Here is a 19,716-nt window from a genome sequence, read left to right on the forward strand (position 1 = left end):
ACGTTACTGATGTGAACACGTTACTGATGTGGACACGTTACTGCTGTGAACACGTTACTGATGTGAACACGTTACTGATGTGGACACGTTACTGATGTGAACACGTTACTGATGTGAACACGTTACTGATGTGAACACGTTACTGCTGTGAACACGTTACTGATGTGAACACGTTACTGATGTGAACACGTTACTGATGTGAACACGTTACTGTGTGAACACTTGACTGTGTGAACAGTTACTGATGTGAACACGTTACTGCTGTGAACACGTTACTGATGTGAACACGTTACTGATGTGAACACGTTACTGATGTGAACACGTTACTGATGTGAACACGTTACTGATGTGAACATGTTACTGATGTGGACACGTTACTGATGTGAACACGTTACTGATGTGAACACGTTACTGATGTGAACACGTTACTGATGTGAACACGTTACTGATGTGAACACGTTACTGATGTGAACACGTTACTGATGTGAACACGTTACTGATGTGAACACGTTACTGATGTGAACACGTTACTGCTCTTACCATGTTACTGCTGCGAACACGTTACTGCTGTGAACACGTTACTGATGTGAACACTTGACTGTGTGAACAGTTACTGATGTGAACACGTTACTGATGTGAACACGTTACTGCTCTTACCATGTTACTGCTGCGAACACGTTACTGCTGTGAACACGTTACTGCTGTGAACACGTTACTGCTCTTACCATGTTACTGCTGCGAACACGTTACTGCTGTGAACACGTTACTGATGTGAACACGTTACTGCTCTTACCATGTTACTGCTGTGAACACGTTACTGCTGCGAACACGTTACTGCTGTGAACACGTTACTGCTGTGAACACGTTACTGCTGTGAACACTTTACTGCTGTGAACACGTTACTGCTGTGAACACGTTACTGTTGTGAACACGTTACTGTTGTGAACATGTTACTGCTGTGAACACGTTACTGCTGTGAACATGTTACTGCTGTGAACACGTTACTGTGTGAACACGTTACTGCTCTTACCATGTTACTGCTGTGAACACGTTACTGCTGTGAACATGTTACTGCTGTGAACACGTTACTGTGTGAACACGTTACTGCTCTTACCATGTTACTGCTGTGAACACGTTACTGCTGTGAACATGTTACTGCTGTGAACACGTTACTGTGTGAACACGTTACTGCTCTTACCATGTTACTGCTGTGAACACGTTACTGCTGTGAACACGTTACTGCTGTGAACACGTTACTGCTGTGAACACGTTACTGCTGTGAACACGTTACTGCTGTGAACATGTTACTGCTGTGAACACGTTACTGATGTGAACACTTTACTGCTCTTACCATGTTACTGCTGTGAACATGTTACTGCTGTGAACACGTTACTGATGTGAACACTTTACTGCTCTTACCATGTTACTGCTGTGAACACGTTACTGTGTGAACACGTTACTGCTCTTACCATGTTACTGCTGTGAACATGTTACTGCTGTGAACACGTTACTGCTCTTACCATGTTACTGCTCTTACCATGTTACTGCTCTTACCATGTTACTACTGTGAACACGTTACTGCTCTTACCATGTTACTGCTGTGAACATGTTACTGCTGTGAACACGTTACTGCTGTGAACACGTTACTGCTCTTACCATGTTACTGCTGTGAACATGTTACTGCTGTGAACACGTTACTGATGTGAACACTTGACTGTGTGAACAGTTACTGATGTGAACACGTTACTGATGTGAACACGTTACTGCTCTTACCATGTTACTGCTGCGAACACGTTACTGCTGTGAACACGTTACTGCTGTGAACACGTTACTGCTCTTACCATGTTACTGCTGCGAACACGTTACTGCTGTGAACACGTTACTGATGTGAACACGTTACTGCTCTTACCATGTTACTGCTGCGAACACGTTACTGCTGTGAACACGTTACTGCTGTGAACACGTTACTGCTCTTACCATGTTACTGCTGCGAACACGTTACTGCTGTGAACACGTTACTGCTGTGAACACGTTACTGCTGTGAACACTTTACTGCTGTGAACACGTTACTGCTGTGAACACGTTACTGTTGTGAACACGTTACTGTTGTGAACATGTTACTGCTGTGAACACGTTACTGCTCTTACCATGTTACTGCTGTGAACACTTTACTGCTGTGAACATGTTACTGCTGTGAACACGTTACTGTGTGAACACGTTACTGCTCTTACCATGTTACTGCTGTGAACATGTTACTGCTGTGAACACGTTACTGCTCTTACCATGTTACTGCTCTTACCATGTTACTGCTGTGAACACGTTACTGCTCTTACCATGTTACTGCTGTGAACACTTTACTGCTGTGAACATGTTACTGCTGTGAACATGTTACTGCTGTGAACACGTTACTGCTGTGAACATGTTACTGCTGTGAACACGTTACTGTGTGAACACGTTACTGCTCTTACCATGTTACTGCTGTGAACACGTTACTGCTGTGAACACGTTACTGCTGTGAACACGTTACTGCTGTGAACACGTTACTGCTGTGAACACGTTACTGCTGTGAACATGTTACTGCTGTGAACACGTTACTGATGTGAACACTTTACTGCTCTTACCATGTTACTGCTGTGAACATGTTACTGCTGTGAACACTTTACTGCTCTTACCATGTTACTGCTGTGAACACGTTACTGTGTGAACACGTTACTGCTCTTACCATGTTACTGCTGTGAACATGTTACTGCTGTGAACACGTTACTGCTCTTACCATGTTACTGCTCTTACCATGTTACTGCTCTTACCATGTTACTACTGTGAACACGTTACTGCTCTTACCATGTTACTGCTGTGAACATGTTACTGCTGTGAACACGTTACTGCTGTGAACACGTTACTGCTCTTACCATGTTACTGCTGTGAACATGTTACTGCTGTGAACACGTTACTGCTGTGAACACGTTACTGCTGTGAACACGTTACTGCTGTGAACACGTTACTGCTGTGAACACGTTACTGATGTGAACACGTTACTGCTGTGAACACGTTACTGCTGTGAACACGTTACTGCTGTGAACACGTTACTGCTGTGAACACGTTACTGCTGTGAACACGTTACTGCTGTGAACACGTTACTGCTGTGAACACGTTACTGCTGTGAACACGTTACTGCTGTGAACACGTTACTGCTGTGAACACGTTACTGCTGTGAACACGTTACTGATGTGAACACGTGACTGCTGTGAACACGTTACTGCTGTGAACACGTTACTGATGTGAACACGTTACTGCTGTGAACACGTTACTGATGTGAACACGTTACTGCTGTGAACACGTTACTGCTGTGAACACGTTACTGCTGTGAACATGTTACTGCTGTGAACATGTTACTGCTGTGAACACGTTACTGCTGTGAACATGTTACTGCTGTGAACACGTTACTGATGTGAACACGTTACTGCTGTGAACACGTTACTGCTGTGAACACGTTACTGATGTGAACACGTTACTGCTGTGAACACGTTACTGCTGTGAACATGTTACTGCTGTGAACATGTTACTGATGTGAACACGTTACTGCTGTGAACATGTTACTGTTGTGAACACGTTACTGCTGTGAACATGTTACTGCTGTGAACATGTTACTGTTGTGAACACGTTACTGCTGTGAACATGTTACTGCTGTGAACATGTTACTGATGTGAACACTTTACTGCTGTGAACACGTTACTGCTGTGAACACGTTACTGCTGTGAACACGTTACTGCTGTGAACACGTTACTGCTGTGAACACGTTACTGCTGTGAACACGTTACTGCTGTGAACACGTTACTGCTGTGAACACGTTACTGCTGTGAACACGTTACTGCTGTGAACACGTTACTGATGTGAACACTTTACTGCTGTGAACACGTTACTGCTGTGAACACGTTACTGATGTGAACACGTTACTGCTGTGAACATGTTACTGCTGTGAACACGTTACTGCTGTGAACACGTTACTGCTGTGAACACGTTACTGCTGTGAACACGTTACTGCTGTGAACACGTTACTGATGTGAACACGTTACTGCTGTGAACACGTTACTGCTGTGAACACGTTACTGCTGTGAACACGTTACTGCTGTGAACATGTTACTGCTGTGAACACGTTACTGCTGTGAACACGTTACTGCTGTGAACACGTTACTGCTGTGAACACGTTACTGCTGTGAACACGTTACTGATGTGAACACGTTACTGCTGTGAACATGTTACTGATGTGAACACGTTACTGCTGTGAACATGTTACTGATGTGAACACGTTACTGCTGTGAACATGTTACTGATGTGAACACGTTACTGCTGTGAACATGTTACTGATGTGAACATGTTACTGATGTGAACACGTTACTGATGTGAACACGTTACTGCTGTGAACATGTTACTGATGTGAACATGTTACTGATGTGAACATGTTACTGATGTGAACACGTTACTGCTGTGAACACGTTACTGATGTGAACATGTTACTGATGTGAACATGTTACTGATGTGAACACGTTACTGCTGTGAACACGTTACTGATGTGAACATGTTACTGATGTGAACATGTTACTGATGTGAACACGTTACTGCTGTGAACATGTTACTGATGTGAACACGTTACTGCTGTGAACATGTTACTGATGTGAACACGTTACTGCTGTGAACATGTTACTGATGTGAACATGTTACTGATGTGAACACGTTACTGATGTGAACACGTTACTGCTGTGAACATGTTACTGATGTGAACACGTTACTGATGTGAACACGTTACTGCTGTGAACATGTTACTGCTGTGAACACGTTACTGATGTGAACACGTTACTGCTGTGAACACGTTACTGCTGTGAACACGTTACTGCTGTGAACACGTTACTGCTGTGAACACGTTACTGATGTGAACACGTTACTGCTGTGAACACGTTACTGCTGTGAACACGTTACTGCTGTGAACATGTTACTGCTGTGAACACTTTACTGCTGTGAACACGTTACTGCTGTGAACACGTTACTGCTGTGAACACGTTACTGCTGTGAACACGTTACTGCTGTGAACACGTTACTGCTGTGAACACGTTACTGCTGTGAACACGTTACTGCTGTGAACACGTTACTGCTGTGAACATGTTACTGCTGTGAACACTTTACTGCTGTGAACACGTTACTGCTGTGAACACGTTACTGCTGTGAACACGTTACTGCTGTGAACATGTTACTGCTGTGAACACGTTACTGCTGTGAACATGTTACTGCTGTGAACACGTTACTGCTGTGAACACGTTACTGCTGTGAACATGTTACTGCTGTGAACACGTTACTGCTGTGAACATGTTACTGCTGTGAACACGTTACTGCTGTGAACATGTTACTGCTGTGAACACGTTACTGCTGTGAACACTTTACTGCTGTGAACACGTTACTGCTGTGAACACGTTACTGATGTGAACACTTTACTGCTGTGAACACGTTACTGCTGTGAACACGTTACTGCTGTGAACACTTTACTGCTGTGAACACGTTACTGCTGTGAACATGTTACTGTGTGAACATGTTACTGCTGTGAACACTTTACTGCTGTGAACACGTTACTGCTGTGAACACGTTACTGCTGTGAACACGTTACTGCTGTGAACATGTTACTGCTGTGAACACGTTACTGCTGTGAACATGTTACTGCTGTGAACACGTTACTGATGTGAACACGTTACTGCTGTGAACACGTTACTGATGTGAACACGTTACTGCTGTGAACATGTTACTGCTGTGAACATGTTACTGCTGTGAACACGTTACTGATGTGAACACGTTACTGCTGTGAACACGTTACTGCTGTGAACACGTTACTGATGTGAACACGTTACTGCTGTGAACACGTTACTGCTGTGAACACGTTACTGCTGTGAACATGTTACTGCTGTGAACATGTTACTGATGTGAACACGTTACTGCTGTGAACACGTTACTGCTGTGAACACGTTACTGATGTGAACACGTTACTGCTGTGAACACGTTACTGCTGTGAACACGTTACTGCTGTGAACACGTTACTGATGTGAACACGTTACTGCTGTGAACACGTTACTGCTGTGAACACGTTACTGATGTGAACACGTTACTGCTGTGAACACGTTACTGCTGTGAACATGTTACTGCTGTGAACACGTTACTGCTGTGAACACGTTACTGATGTGAACACTTTACTGCTGTGAACATGTTACTGCTGTGAACATGTTACTGCTGTCAACATGTTACTGCTGTGAACACGTTACTGATGTGAACACGCTACTGCTGTGAACACGTTACTGCTGTGAACACGTTACTGATGTGAACACGTTACTGCTGTGAACACGTTACTGTTGTGAACACGTTACTGCTGTGAACATGTTACTGCTGTGAACATGTTACTGATGTGAACACTTTACTGCTGTGAACACGTTACTGCTGTGAACACGTTACTGCTGTGAACACGTTACTGCTGTGAATACGTTACTGATGTGAACACGTTACTGCTGTGAACACGTTACTGCTGTGAACACGTTACTGCTGTGAACACGTTACTGCTGTGAACATGTTACTGCTGTGAACACGTTACTGCTGTGAACACGTTACTGCTGTGAACATGTTACTGCTGTGAACACGTTACTGCTGTGAACATGTTACTGCTGTGAACACGTTACTGCTGTGAACACGTTACTGCTGTGAACACGTTACTGCTGTGAACACGTTACTGCTGTGAACACGTTACTGCTGTGAACACGTTACTGCTGTGAACACGTTACTGATGTGAACACGTTACTGCTGTGAACACGTTACTGCTGTGAACACGTTACTGCTGTGAACACGTTACTGCTGTGAACACGTTACTGCTGTGAACACGTTACTGCTGTGAACACGTTACTGCTGTGAACACGTTACTGCTGTGAACACGTTACTGCTGTGAACATGTTACTGCTGTGAACACGTTACTGCTGTGAACACGTTACTGCTGTGAACATGTTACTGCTGTGAACACGTTACTGCTGTGAACACGTTACTGCTGTGAACACGTTACTGCTGTGAACACGTTACTGCTGTGAACACGTTACTGCTGTGAACACGTTACTGCTGTGAACACGTTACTGCTGTGAACACGTTACTGCTGTGAACACGTTACTGCTGTGAACACGTTACTGCTGTGAACACGTTACTGCTGTGAACACGTTACTGCTGTGAACACGTTACTGCTGTGAACACGTTACTGCTGTGAACACGTTACTGCTGTGAACACGTTACTGCTGTGAACACGTTACTGCTGTGAACACGTTACTGCTGTGAACACGTTACTGCTGTGAACACGTTACTGCTGTGAACACGTTACTGCTGTGAACACGTTACTGATGTGAACACTTTACTGCTGTGAACATGTTACTGCTGTGAACACGTTACTGTTGTGAACACGTTACTGCTGTGAACATGTTACTGCTGTGAACACATTACTGCTGTGAACACGTTACTGCTGTGAACACGTTACTGCTGTGAACACGTTACTGCTGTGAACACGTTACTGCTGTGAACACGTTACTGCTGTGAACACGTTACTGCTGTGAACATGTTACTGATGTGAACACGTTACTGCTGTGAACACGTTACTGCTGTGAACACGTTACTCCTGTGAACATGTTACTGCTGTGAACACCTTACTGATGTGAACACGTTACTGTTGTGAACACGTTACTGCTGTGAACACGTTACTGCTGTGAACATGTTACTGCTGTGAACACATTACTGCTGTGAACACGTTACTGCTGTGAACACGTTACTGCTGTGAACACGTTACTGCTGTGAACACGTTACTGCTGTGAACACGTTACTGCTGTGAACACGTTACTGCTGTGAACACGTTACTGCTGTGAACACGTTACTGCTGTGAACACGTTACTGCTGTGAACACGTTACTGCTGTGAACACGTTACTGCTGTGAACACGTTACTGCTGTGAACACGTTACTGCTGTGAACACTTTACTGCTGTGAACACATTACTGCTGTGAACACGTTACTGCTGTGAACACGTTACTGCTGTGAACACGTTACTGCTGTGAACACGTTACTGCTGTGAACACGTTACTGCTGTGAACACGTTACTGCTGTGAACACGTTACTGATGTGAACACGTTACTGCTGTGAACACGTTACTGATGTGAACACGTTACTGCTGTGAACACGTTACTGCTGTGAACACGTTACTGCTGTGAACACGTTACTGCTGTGAACACGTTACTGCTGTGAACATGTTACTGCTGTGAACATATTACTGCTGTGAACACGTTACTGCTGTGAACACGTTACTGCTGTGAACACGTTACTGCTGTGAACACGTTACTGATGTGAACACGTTACTGCTGTGAACATGTTACTGATGTGAACACGTTACTGCTGTGAACACTTTACTGCTGTGAACACGTTACTGCTGTGAACACGTTACTGCTGTGAACACGTTACTGCTGTGAACACGTTACTGCTGTGAACACGTTACTGCTGTGAACACGTTACTGATGTGAACACGTTACTGCTGTGAACACTTTACTGCTGTGAACACGTTACTGCTGTGAACACGTTACTGATGTGAACACTTTACTGCTGTGAACATGTTACTGCTGTGAACACGTTACTGATGTGAACACGTTACTGATGTGAACACGTTACTGCTGTGAACATGTTACTGCTGTGAACACGTTACTGATGTGAACACGTTACTGCTGTGAACATGTTACTGCTGTGAACACGTTACTGCTGTGAACACGTTACTGATGTGAACATGTTACTGCTGTGAACACGTTACTGCTGTGAACACGTTACTGCTGTGAACATGTTACTGCTGTGAACACGTTACTGATGTGAACACGTTACTGCTGTGAACACGTTACTGATGTGAACACGTTACTGCTGTGAACACTTTACTGCTGTGAACACGTTACTGCTGTGAACACGTTACTGATGTGAACACTTTACTGCTGTGAACATGTTACTGCTGTGAACACGTTACTGATGTGAACACGTTACTGCTGTGAACACGTTACTGCTGTGAACATGTTACTGCTGTGAACACGTTACTGCTGTGAACACGTTACTGCTGTGAACACGTTACTGCTGTGAACATGTTACTGCTGTGAACACGTTACTGCTGTGAACACGTTACTGCTGTGAACATGTTACTGCTGTGAACACGTTACTGATGTGAACATGTTACTGTTGTGAACACGTTACTGCTGTGAACACGTTACTGCTGTGAACATGTTACTGCTGTGAACATGTTACTGCTGTGAACATGTTACTGCTGTGAACACGTTACTGCTGTGAACACGTTACTGCTGTGAACACGTTACTGCTGTGAACATGTTACTGCTGTGAACATGTTACTGCTGTGAACATGTTACTGCTGTGAACACGTTACTGTTGTGAACATGTTACTGATGTGAACATGTTACTGCTGTGAACATGTTACTGCTGTGAACATGTTACTGCTGTGAACATGTTACTGCTGTGAACATGTTACTGCTGTGAACATGTTACTGCTGTGAACACGTTACTGTTGTGAACATGTTACTGATGTGAACATGTTACTGCTGTGAACATGTTACTGCTGTGAACATGTTACTGCTGTGAACATGTTACTGCTGTGAACACGTTACTGCTGTGAACATGTTACTGCTGTGAACATGTTACTGCTGTGAACATGTTACTGCTGTGAACACGTTACTGCTGTGAACACGTTACTGCTGTGAACATGTTACTGCTGTGAACATGTTACTGCTGTGAACATGTTACTGCTGTGAACATGTTACTGCTGTGAACACGTTACTGCTGTGAACACGTTACTGCTGTGAACATGTTACTGCTGTGAACACGTTACTGCTGTGAACACGTTACTGCTGTGAACACGTTACTGCTGTGAACACGTTACTGCTGTGAACACGTTACTGCTGTGAACACGTTACTGATGTGAACACTTTACTGCTGTGAACACGTTACTGCTGTGAACACGTTACTGCTGTGAACACGTTACTGATGTGAACATGTTACTGCTGTGAACACGTTACTGCTGTGAACACGTTACTGCTGTGAACACGTTACTGATGTGAACACTTTACTGCTGTGAACATGTTACTGCTGTGAACACGTTACTGATGTGAACACGTTACTGCTGTGAACACGTTACTGCTGTGAACACGTTACTGATGTGAACACGTTACTGATGTGAACACGTTACTGATGTGAACACGTTACTGCTGTGAACACGTTACTGCTGTGAACACGTTACTGCTGTGAACACGTTACTGATGTGAACACGTTACTGATGTGAACACGTTACTGCTGTGAACATGTTACTGCTGTGAACACGTTACTGATGTGAACATGTTACTGTTGTGAACACGTTACTGCTGTGAACACGTTACTGCTGTGAACATGTTACTGCTGTGAACATGTTACTGCTGTGAACATGTTACTGCTGTGAACACGTTACTGCTGTGAACACGTTACTGCTGTGAACACGTTACTGCTGTGAACATGTTACTGCTGTGAACACGTTACTGATGTGAACACGTTACTGCTGTGAACACGTCACTGCTATGAACACGTTACTGCTGTGAACACGTTACTGATGTGAACACGTCACTGCTATGAACATGTTACTGCTGTGAACACGTTACTGCTGTGAACACGTTACTGATGTGAACACGTCACTGCTATGAACATGTTACTGCTGTGAACACGTTACTGCTGTGAACACGTTACTGCTGTGAACACTTTACTGCTGTGAACACGTTACTGCTGTGAACACGTTACTGATGTGAACACTTTACTGCTGTGAACATGTTACTGCTGTGAACACGTTACTGATGTGAACACGTTACTGATGTGAACACGTTACTGCTGTGAACATGTTACTGCTGTGAACACGTTACTGATGTGAACACGTTACTGCTGTGAACATGTTACTGCTGTGAACACGTTACTGCTGTGAACACGTTACTGATGTGAACATGTTACTGCTGTGAACACGTTACTGCTGTGAACACGTTACTGCTGTGAACATGTTACTGCTGTGAACACGTTACTGATGTGAACACGTTACTGCTGTGAACACGTTACTGATGTGAACACGTTACTGCTGTGAACACTTTACTGCTGTGAACACGTTACTGCTGTGAACACGTTACTGATGTGAACACTTTACTGCTGTGAACATGTTACTGCTGTGAACACGTTACTGATGTGAACACGTTACTGCTGTGAACACGTTACTGCTGTGAACATGTTACTGCTGTGAACACGTTACTGCTGTGAACACGTTACTGCTGTGAACACGTTACTGCTGTGAACATGTTACTGCTGTGAACACGTTACTGCTGTGAACACGTTACTGCTGTGAACATGTTACTGCTGTGAACACGTTACTGATGTGAACATGTTACTGTTGTGAACACGTTACTGCTGTGAACACGTTACTGCTGTGAACATGTTACTGCTGTGAACATGTTACTGCTGTGAACATGTTACTGCTGTGAACACGTTACTGCTGTGAACACGTTACTGCTGTGAACACGTTACTGCTGTGAACATGTTACTGCTGTGAACATGTTACTGCTGTGAACATGTTACTGCTGTGAACACGTTACTGTTGTGAACATGTTACTGATGTGAACATGTTACTGCTGTGAACATGTTACTGCTGTGAACATGTTACTGCTGTGAACATGTTACTGCTGTGAACATGTTACTGCTGTGAACATGTTACTGCTGTGAACACGTTACTGTTGTGAACATGTTACTGATGTGAACATGTTACTGCTGTGAACATGTTACTGCTGTGAACATGTTACTGCTGTGAACATGTTACTGCTGTGAACACGTTACTGCTGTGAACATGTTACTGCTGTGAACATGTTACTGCTGTGAACATGTTACTGCTGTGAACACGTTACTGCTGTGAACACGTTACTGCTGTGAACATGTTACTGCTGTGAACATGTTACTGCTGTGAACATGTTACTGCTGTGAACATGTTACTGCTGTGAACACGTTACTGCTGTGAACACGTTACTGCTGTGAACATGTTACTGCTGTGAACACGTTACTGCTGTGAACACGTTACTGCTGTGAACATGTTACTGCTGTGAACACGTTACTGCTGTGAACACGTTACTGCTGTGAACACGTTACTGATGTGAACACTTTACTGCTGTGAACACGTTACTGCTGTGAACACGTTACTGCTGTGAACACGTTACTGATGTGAACATGTTACTGCTGTGAACACGTTACTGCTGTGAACACGTTACTGCTGTGAACACGTTACTGATGTGAACACTTTACTGCTGTGAACACGTTACTGCTGTGAACACGTTACTGCTGTGAACACGTTACTGATGTGAACACTTTACTGCTGTGAACACGTTACTGCTGTGAACACGTTACTGCTGTGAACACGTTACTGATGTGAACACGTTACTGATGTGAACACGTTACTGCTGTGAACATGTTACTGCTGTGAACACGTTACTGATGTGAACATGTTACTGTTGTGAACACGTTACTGCTGTGAACACGTTACTGCTGTGAACATGTTACTGCTGTGAACATGTTACTGCTGTGAACACGTTACTGCTGTGAACACGTTACTGCTGTGAACACGTTACTGCTGTGAACATGTTACTGCTGTGAACACGTTACTGATGTGAACACGTTACTGCTGTGAACACGTCACTGCTATGAACACGTTACTGCTGTGAACACGTTACTGATGTGAACACGTCACTGCTATGAACACGTTACTGCTGTGAACACGTTACTGCTGTGAACACGTTAATGCTGTGAACACGTTACTGCTGTGAACACGTTACTGCTGTGGACACGTTACTGCTATGAACACGTTACTGATGTGGACACGTTACTGCTATGAACACGTTACTGATGTGAACACGTTACTGATGTGAACACGTTACTGTTGTGAACATGTTACTGCTGTGAACACGTTACTGTTGTGAACACGTTACTGCTGTGAACACGTTACTGCTGTGAACACGTTACTGTTGTGAACATGTTACTGCTGTGAACACGTTACTGTTGTGAACACGTTACTGCTGTGAACATGTTACTGCTGTGAACACGTTACTGATGTGAACATGTTACTGTTGTGAACACGTTACTGCTGTGAACACGTTACTGCTGTGAACATGTTACTGCTGTGAACACGTTACTGCTGTGAACACGTTACTGCTGTGAACACGTTACTGCTGTGAACACGTTACTGCTGTGAACACGTTACTGCTGTGAACACGTTACTGATGTGAACACGTTACTGCTGTGAACACGTCACTGCTATGAACACGTTACTGCTGTGAACACGTTACTGATGTGAACACGTCACTGCTATGAACACGTTACTGCTGTGAACACGTTACTGCTGTGAACACGTTACTGCTGTGAACACGTTACTGCTGTGAACACGTTACTGCTGTGGACACGTTACTGCTATGAACACGTTACTGATGTGGACACGTTACTGCTATGAACACGTTACTGATGTGAACACGTTACTGATGTGAACACGTTACTGTTGTGAACATGTTACTGCTGTGAACACGTTACTGTTGTGAACACGTTACTGCTGTGAACACGTTACTGCTGTGAACACGTTACTGTTGTGAACATGTTACTGCTGTGAACACGTTACTGTTGTGAACATGTTACTGCTGTGAACACGTTACTGCTGTGAACACGTTACTGATGTGGACACGTTACTGCTATGAACACGTTACTGATGTGAACACGTTACTGATGTGAACACGTTACTGTTGTGAACATGTTACTGCTGTGAACACGTTACTGTTGTGAACACGTTACTGCTGTGAACACATTACTGCTGTGAACACGTTACTGTTGTGAACATGTTACTGCTGTGAACACGTTACTGTTGTGAACACGTTACTGCTGTGAACACGTTACTGCTGTGAACACGTTACTGCTGTGGACACGTTACTGCTATGAACACGTTACTGATGTGGACACGTTACTGCTATGAACACGTTACTGATGTGAACACGTTACTGATGTGAACACGTTACTGTTGTGAACATGTTACTGCTGTGAACACGTTACTGTTGTGAACACGTTACTGCTGTGAACACGTTACTGCTGTGAACACGTTACTGTTGTGAACATGTTACTGCTGTGAACACGTTACTGTTGTGAACATGTTACTGCTGTGAACACGTTACTGTTGTGAACACGTTACTGCTGTGAACACGTTACTGCTGTGAACACGTTACTGTTGTGAACATGTTACTGCTGTGAACACGTTACTGATGTGAACACGTTACTGATGTGAACACGTTACTGTTGTGAACATGTTACTGCTGTGAACACGTTACTGTTGTGAACACGTTACTGCTGTGAACACGTTACTGCTGTGAACACGTTACTGTTGTGAACATGTTACTGTTGTGAACACGTTACTGCTGTGAACACGTTACTGCTGTGAACATGTTACTGCTGTGAACATGTTACTGCTGTGAACATGTTACTGCTGTGAACACGTTACTGCTGTGAACACGTTACTGCTGTGAACACGTTACTGCTGTGAACATGTTACTGCTGTGAACACGTTACTGATGTGAACACGTTACTGCTGTGAACACGTCACTGCTATGAACACGTTACTGCTGTGAACACGTTACTGATGTGAACACGTCACTGCTATGAACACGTTACTGCTGTGAACACGTTACTGCTGTGAACACGTTACTGCTGTGAACACGTTACTGCTGTGAACACGTTACTGCTGTGGACACGTTACTGCTATGAACACGTTACTGATGTGGACACGTTACTGCTATGAACACGTTACTGATGTGAACACGTTACTGATGTGAACACGTTACTGTTGTGAACATGTTACTGCTGTGAACACGTTACTGTTGTGAACACGTTACTGCTGTGAACACGTTACTGCTGTGAACACGTTACTGTTGTGAACATGTTACTGCTGTGAACACGTTACTGTTGTGAACATGTTACTGCTGTGAACACGTTACTGCTGTGAACACGTTACTGATGTGAACACTTTACTGCTGTGAACACGTTACTGTTGTGAACATGTTACTGCTGTGAACACGTTACTGCTGTGAACACGTTACTGATGTGAACACGTTACTGCTGTGAACACGTCACTGCTATGAACACGTTACTGCTGTGAACACGTTACTGATGTGAACACGTCACTGCTATGAACACGTTACTGCTGTGAACACGTTACTGCTGTGAACACGTTACTGCTGTGAACACGTTACTGCTGTGAACACGTTACTGCTGTGGACACGTTACTGCTATGAACACGTTACTGATGTGGACACGTTACTGCTATGAACACGTTACTGATGTGAACACGTTACTGATGTGAACACGTTACTGTTGTGAACATGTTACTGCTGTGAACACGTTACTGTTGTGAACACGTTACTGCTGTGAACACGTTACTGCTGTGAACACGTTACTGTTGTGAACATGTTACTGCTGTGAACACGTTACTGTTGTGAACATGTTACTGCTGTGAACACGTTACTGCTGTGAACACGTTACTGATGTGAACACTTTACTGCTGCATCTATTACTGACCTGGTTACCTGCAGGTCATTCCCAGTTAGTGGGAGGTTTGAACCGTTGAAACCATGTGGAAAATCATAAATCACCCTTTGTATTTTTCAATTTAATTAAAAAATGTATTGCTTTTTTACTTTAACTCAAATGTACCAGAAATAATAATTTATAATGATACTTAAAATAATAATACAATTTCCCATTGAGGGCAAAAATAAATCGTATTCTGTGGCCAGTTTTTTCTGTCATGTACACATCAGGATATACAAATATACTTTACACCTGCACCATCTTTTTTTTTTATTTGACTTGCAATGTAAATGGATGTTTCTCGTAACATAAACGTCTCTCTGTGAGATTAACAAAGTATCTATTGATTAATTGAGAAGTTTGAAAACTGTCTCTTGATCGTGAAGGATTACACTGAGGAAAGAATAGATGGAAGTAAAAGGATTTATCCACTAATCTGGTGCTGAAATCATGTTGAGTTATGAGACGTTCAGCTCTACAGGTCATGCAGTAATGAGTCGACAACATGAAGCACATTGTGTTAAAAACTACCTGCAAGGATGATTGTCGTCCGATAATCTGCTCCAATCTGCTCGATTCTTGCTGCAACAGATGGTTCCTGAGAAGGTGAAAGTAGATTTAAGGATATCTGTGAATTAAATCCACACTCATTGTTTCAGGGAAGAGGAATTTAGGACATTTGAAATGAAAACATCAAATCTGCTTTAAAGAGGAAAATGATCAGAATGTTATTTGCTCTAATAGTCACATAAACTTTCGGTGTCTTTGTTTAAATTATTATTATTTTTTATAACATTTATATTAAAAGCTGTACAATGAATAAGCCGTGAATGATGCTAGTTTGAAGATCATGTGTTAAAAATAAAACACAGCGTTTAAAATTACTTTTGTATAATATATTTTATTTTTAAGTGAAATTCATATGTTCAACTATTACCGACAAAAATAGACAATAATTGACTTTATATCTCGTATCATGTCAACGACTGTTTTGAACTTTAACGCGTTAATTCGTTGTTTCTCTCGTTTATGTTGTCAATAAAGTTGGAGGGAAAAAAGGGTCACGCGAGTGAGATCTGTCTCCAAATCTCGCGAGACTCGTCTAGTGACGTCACAGTTAGTGCACTAGAAAACAGTAAGTTTAGGAAAACATGGAAATGCTCGTATTTAGCTGCAGATAAACCTTTTATTGTTATTTTATCTTCAATACTCACCGTTTGAAACTGAACTGCGTAACATAAACTAGTCTTTAAATCTTTTGTTGTTAAATATGTATTTGTTTAACTTAAATGGTGTGTGTTTATTAACATAGACACGTTCTCTTATTATTAGATGTTAGTTCCTCCATTAAACTTACACCAAGAATGAAATATTCTAGTAAAACTAACGACAAATGATTTATAAAAACTCAGGATATTGATGCTTGTTTTAATGTGTTTGAATCCAAACTAGAAGCAGGTAAATGTTCTCTTCAGAAGCAGGGAACCTCCTCCTGATGATCGATAGACTCACGAAGATCTTCTCTGAGCTCCACTGACCTTCTCTGGTTTCAGGAGATGGATCTGAGCACCAGCGCCCCCTCGTGGCCGCACAGTCTTCATGGAACCGTCGCGACGACACACATGTTTGGATCAGATCTTCATCTTCATCAAGGAGGTCTTCAGGTCCATGCTCTGGTGGGTCTGCTCGTCTGGAGCCTCATGGTGAAGATGTGAAGAAGTGTCTCCTCATCCAGGTCAGTGTCCTCAACTCATACTTTAATGTATGTTTTATTTACTTTAAACCTTCTTCTGATGTGAGGAAAGTTATTATATATTATATATTATTAATATATATATTAACTTTGGTAAATGTGTTGTTTTGACTTGTTATTGTATCTTTAACTCATCACTTTAGATAATTAATCAATCAATAAAGATCATTTAAAGCAACGGCTGTAGTTCAGTCTGAGGTTTGAATCTTGAAGCAGAAACTCTCACTTTCTAGCTTTATTTGTGTTTTCTTGAAGTGTTTGACTGACACAATGTAAGTGTGATTGATCATGTGACCACGAGGTGGCGCTGTTGATCCCAGTCTGACGCCGCATCAGTGAAGTCACGAGGTCAACATTGCTGTTCAAATCAGCTTCAGATGATGACGTCATGAAACAACAACAGTCGCAGAGTTTGAAAAGATTGTTAGTCTATTGAAAGTAAATGAAATGATGGATTTAAAAAGTTGAAAAATGTTAACAAGACACACATGAAAACCCATAGTTACACACATGACAACCCACAGAGACACACCCACACCCAGGGAGACACTTTGTGGTAACACTAACAGAGGAATGACTCACAGCAGTGCGGACACACACACACACACACACACACACACACACACACGCAGGAAATGGGTTAGACACACACATGTGTAACTCTCAGGCTAACACACACACACACACACAGTCAAGACAATTGTTTGACATTAGTAAGTCTTAAATTAGAACTTGAACTTTTAGGTACACACTCACACGCACGCACACACACACGCACACACACATTTAACCTCCATCTTATCTTCAGAAGTAAGAATCCAAGGGTGTTTCTAGAGAAGACTCCACTGGTTCTGATCATGTGACGATGACTCACGTCCTCGTGCGACAAGTGAAGAGAAGCTGGCGAGAGAAACACAAGAGCGACAAACAATTCCGTGATTCTCGGGGCGTCGCTCTCCAGCGGGGGGGTGACCCGGGTGTTTTCACGGGCGGGGCATCTTGGCGCTGGTTCTTGAGAGGATTCTTCTCATGTGGTCATGAAACACCTGCAGGTTTAAAACAGTAGAAAACTGAAGAAACATACATTTGAAGATGTTCAAGTGTTGACCAGGAGGTCCGGCTGGTGAGGGGTTCAGGGCGTGTCCAGGAGACCATGGAGGAGACGAGAGTCTGGGCCTTCCTGCTGAAGCTGCTGCCCCCTCGACCTGACCCCGGATGAAAATAGCAACTTAAATGTTTCACAACAGGAAATAGAAACGAGTGGAGGAAGCTCGGACTTCTTCTCAGGATGTTCCCTGAACCTCCCTGGAGAGGTTTTCCATGGGAGGAAGCCCCGGGTGAACCCAGCTGACTTCTAATGGACTTCATCACATGAGGTGACAGGAGGCAGAGACGCTCGACACAATGAAACCATTTGATTGACACGTACATCCACGAGAAACGAGTGAAGAAGGAAGAAAAAAGGACCAAAATAAAGGAATAAATGAACGCACAGGAAGAAAAGAGGAAGATGAACCTCACGTGTCCGTCAAGAAAACATCTGAGCACATGAAGGATCAAAATCGCAGAAAACATGAGAAGACCTCGACCCGTCTGGGAGGAAACCAGAGAAGGAGGAGCTCAGTCACCAGCAGTGGAATGTTGGATGATCTGACACTGCGGACTGGAACCAGGAAGCTTGTTAGCAGCTGAGAGGGCAGTGATGACGGACACAAGAGGAGCCTCGACCCTCGTCGAGCACCTGAGACTCGTACTAGAGCAGCTTCTAAACACATCAAAGATCTGTTGGTGATGAAGCTGCTCAAACTTCCTCCGTTAGAAACGTGAGGCTTATCTCGACAAACACAGAGAAACGAACGCACAAAGATTGTGTTGGACGCACAAAGGGAAAATGAATATTCCATCACCGCCATTGAATTCACGAGGAGGAAGATCTGGAGAACCAGGAAACAGCCAGGAAGGAAAGTCTTTAGTGCAGGACCTGAGGGAGCAGCTCAGGATGGTGGACCTGAGTCTGTTGTGTTGTTGGTTTGTTGAGTTGTTACCTGTTTGTAACACACATGACAGAGTTTATCTCTCGGGTCTGAGCGTCAAACAGTCTCAAGACCAGGTCAGTAAAGTATCCTTGAAACATCTCATGAATGTTCTGACGTGGACGTCTGGTGTTCCAGGTGAACACCTGCGCTCCAGACCTCCTGGTCCCATCTGAAGCTAGTTTTCTCTCCAGACCTCCTGGTCCCATCTGAAGCTAGTTTTCTCTCCAGAC

General features: G+C 43.3%; 1 protein-coding gene across 1 annotated transcript in view; it reads left to right on the plus strand.

The window, feature by feature from the left end:
* Window positions 1-17,289: 17,289 nt before the first annotated feature.
* LOC148065648 (unconventional myosin-Ic-like) overlaps window positions 17,290-19,716 on the plus strand; it is a 32,688-nt gene continuing 30,261 nt past the window's right edge. Inside the window, exon 1 of the mRNA XM_087806707.1 lies at window positions 17,290-17,432. The gene's annotated coding sequence lies outside the window, so the exon portion shown is untranslated. The remainder of the gene's footprint in view (window positions 17,433-19,716) is intronic.

The sequence above is a fragment of the Callionymus lyra genome, chromosome 14, assembly GCF_982586985.1.
Source record: "Callionymus lyra chromosome 14, fCalLyr1.hap1.1, whole genome shotgun sequence".
NCBI classification, from domain to species: domain Eukaryota; kingdom Metazoa; phylum Chordata; class Actinopteri; order Syngnathiformes; family Callionymidae; genus Callionymus; species Callionymus lyra.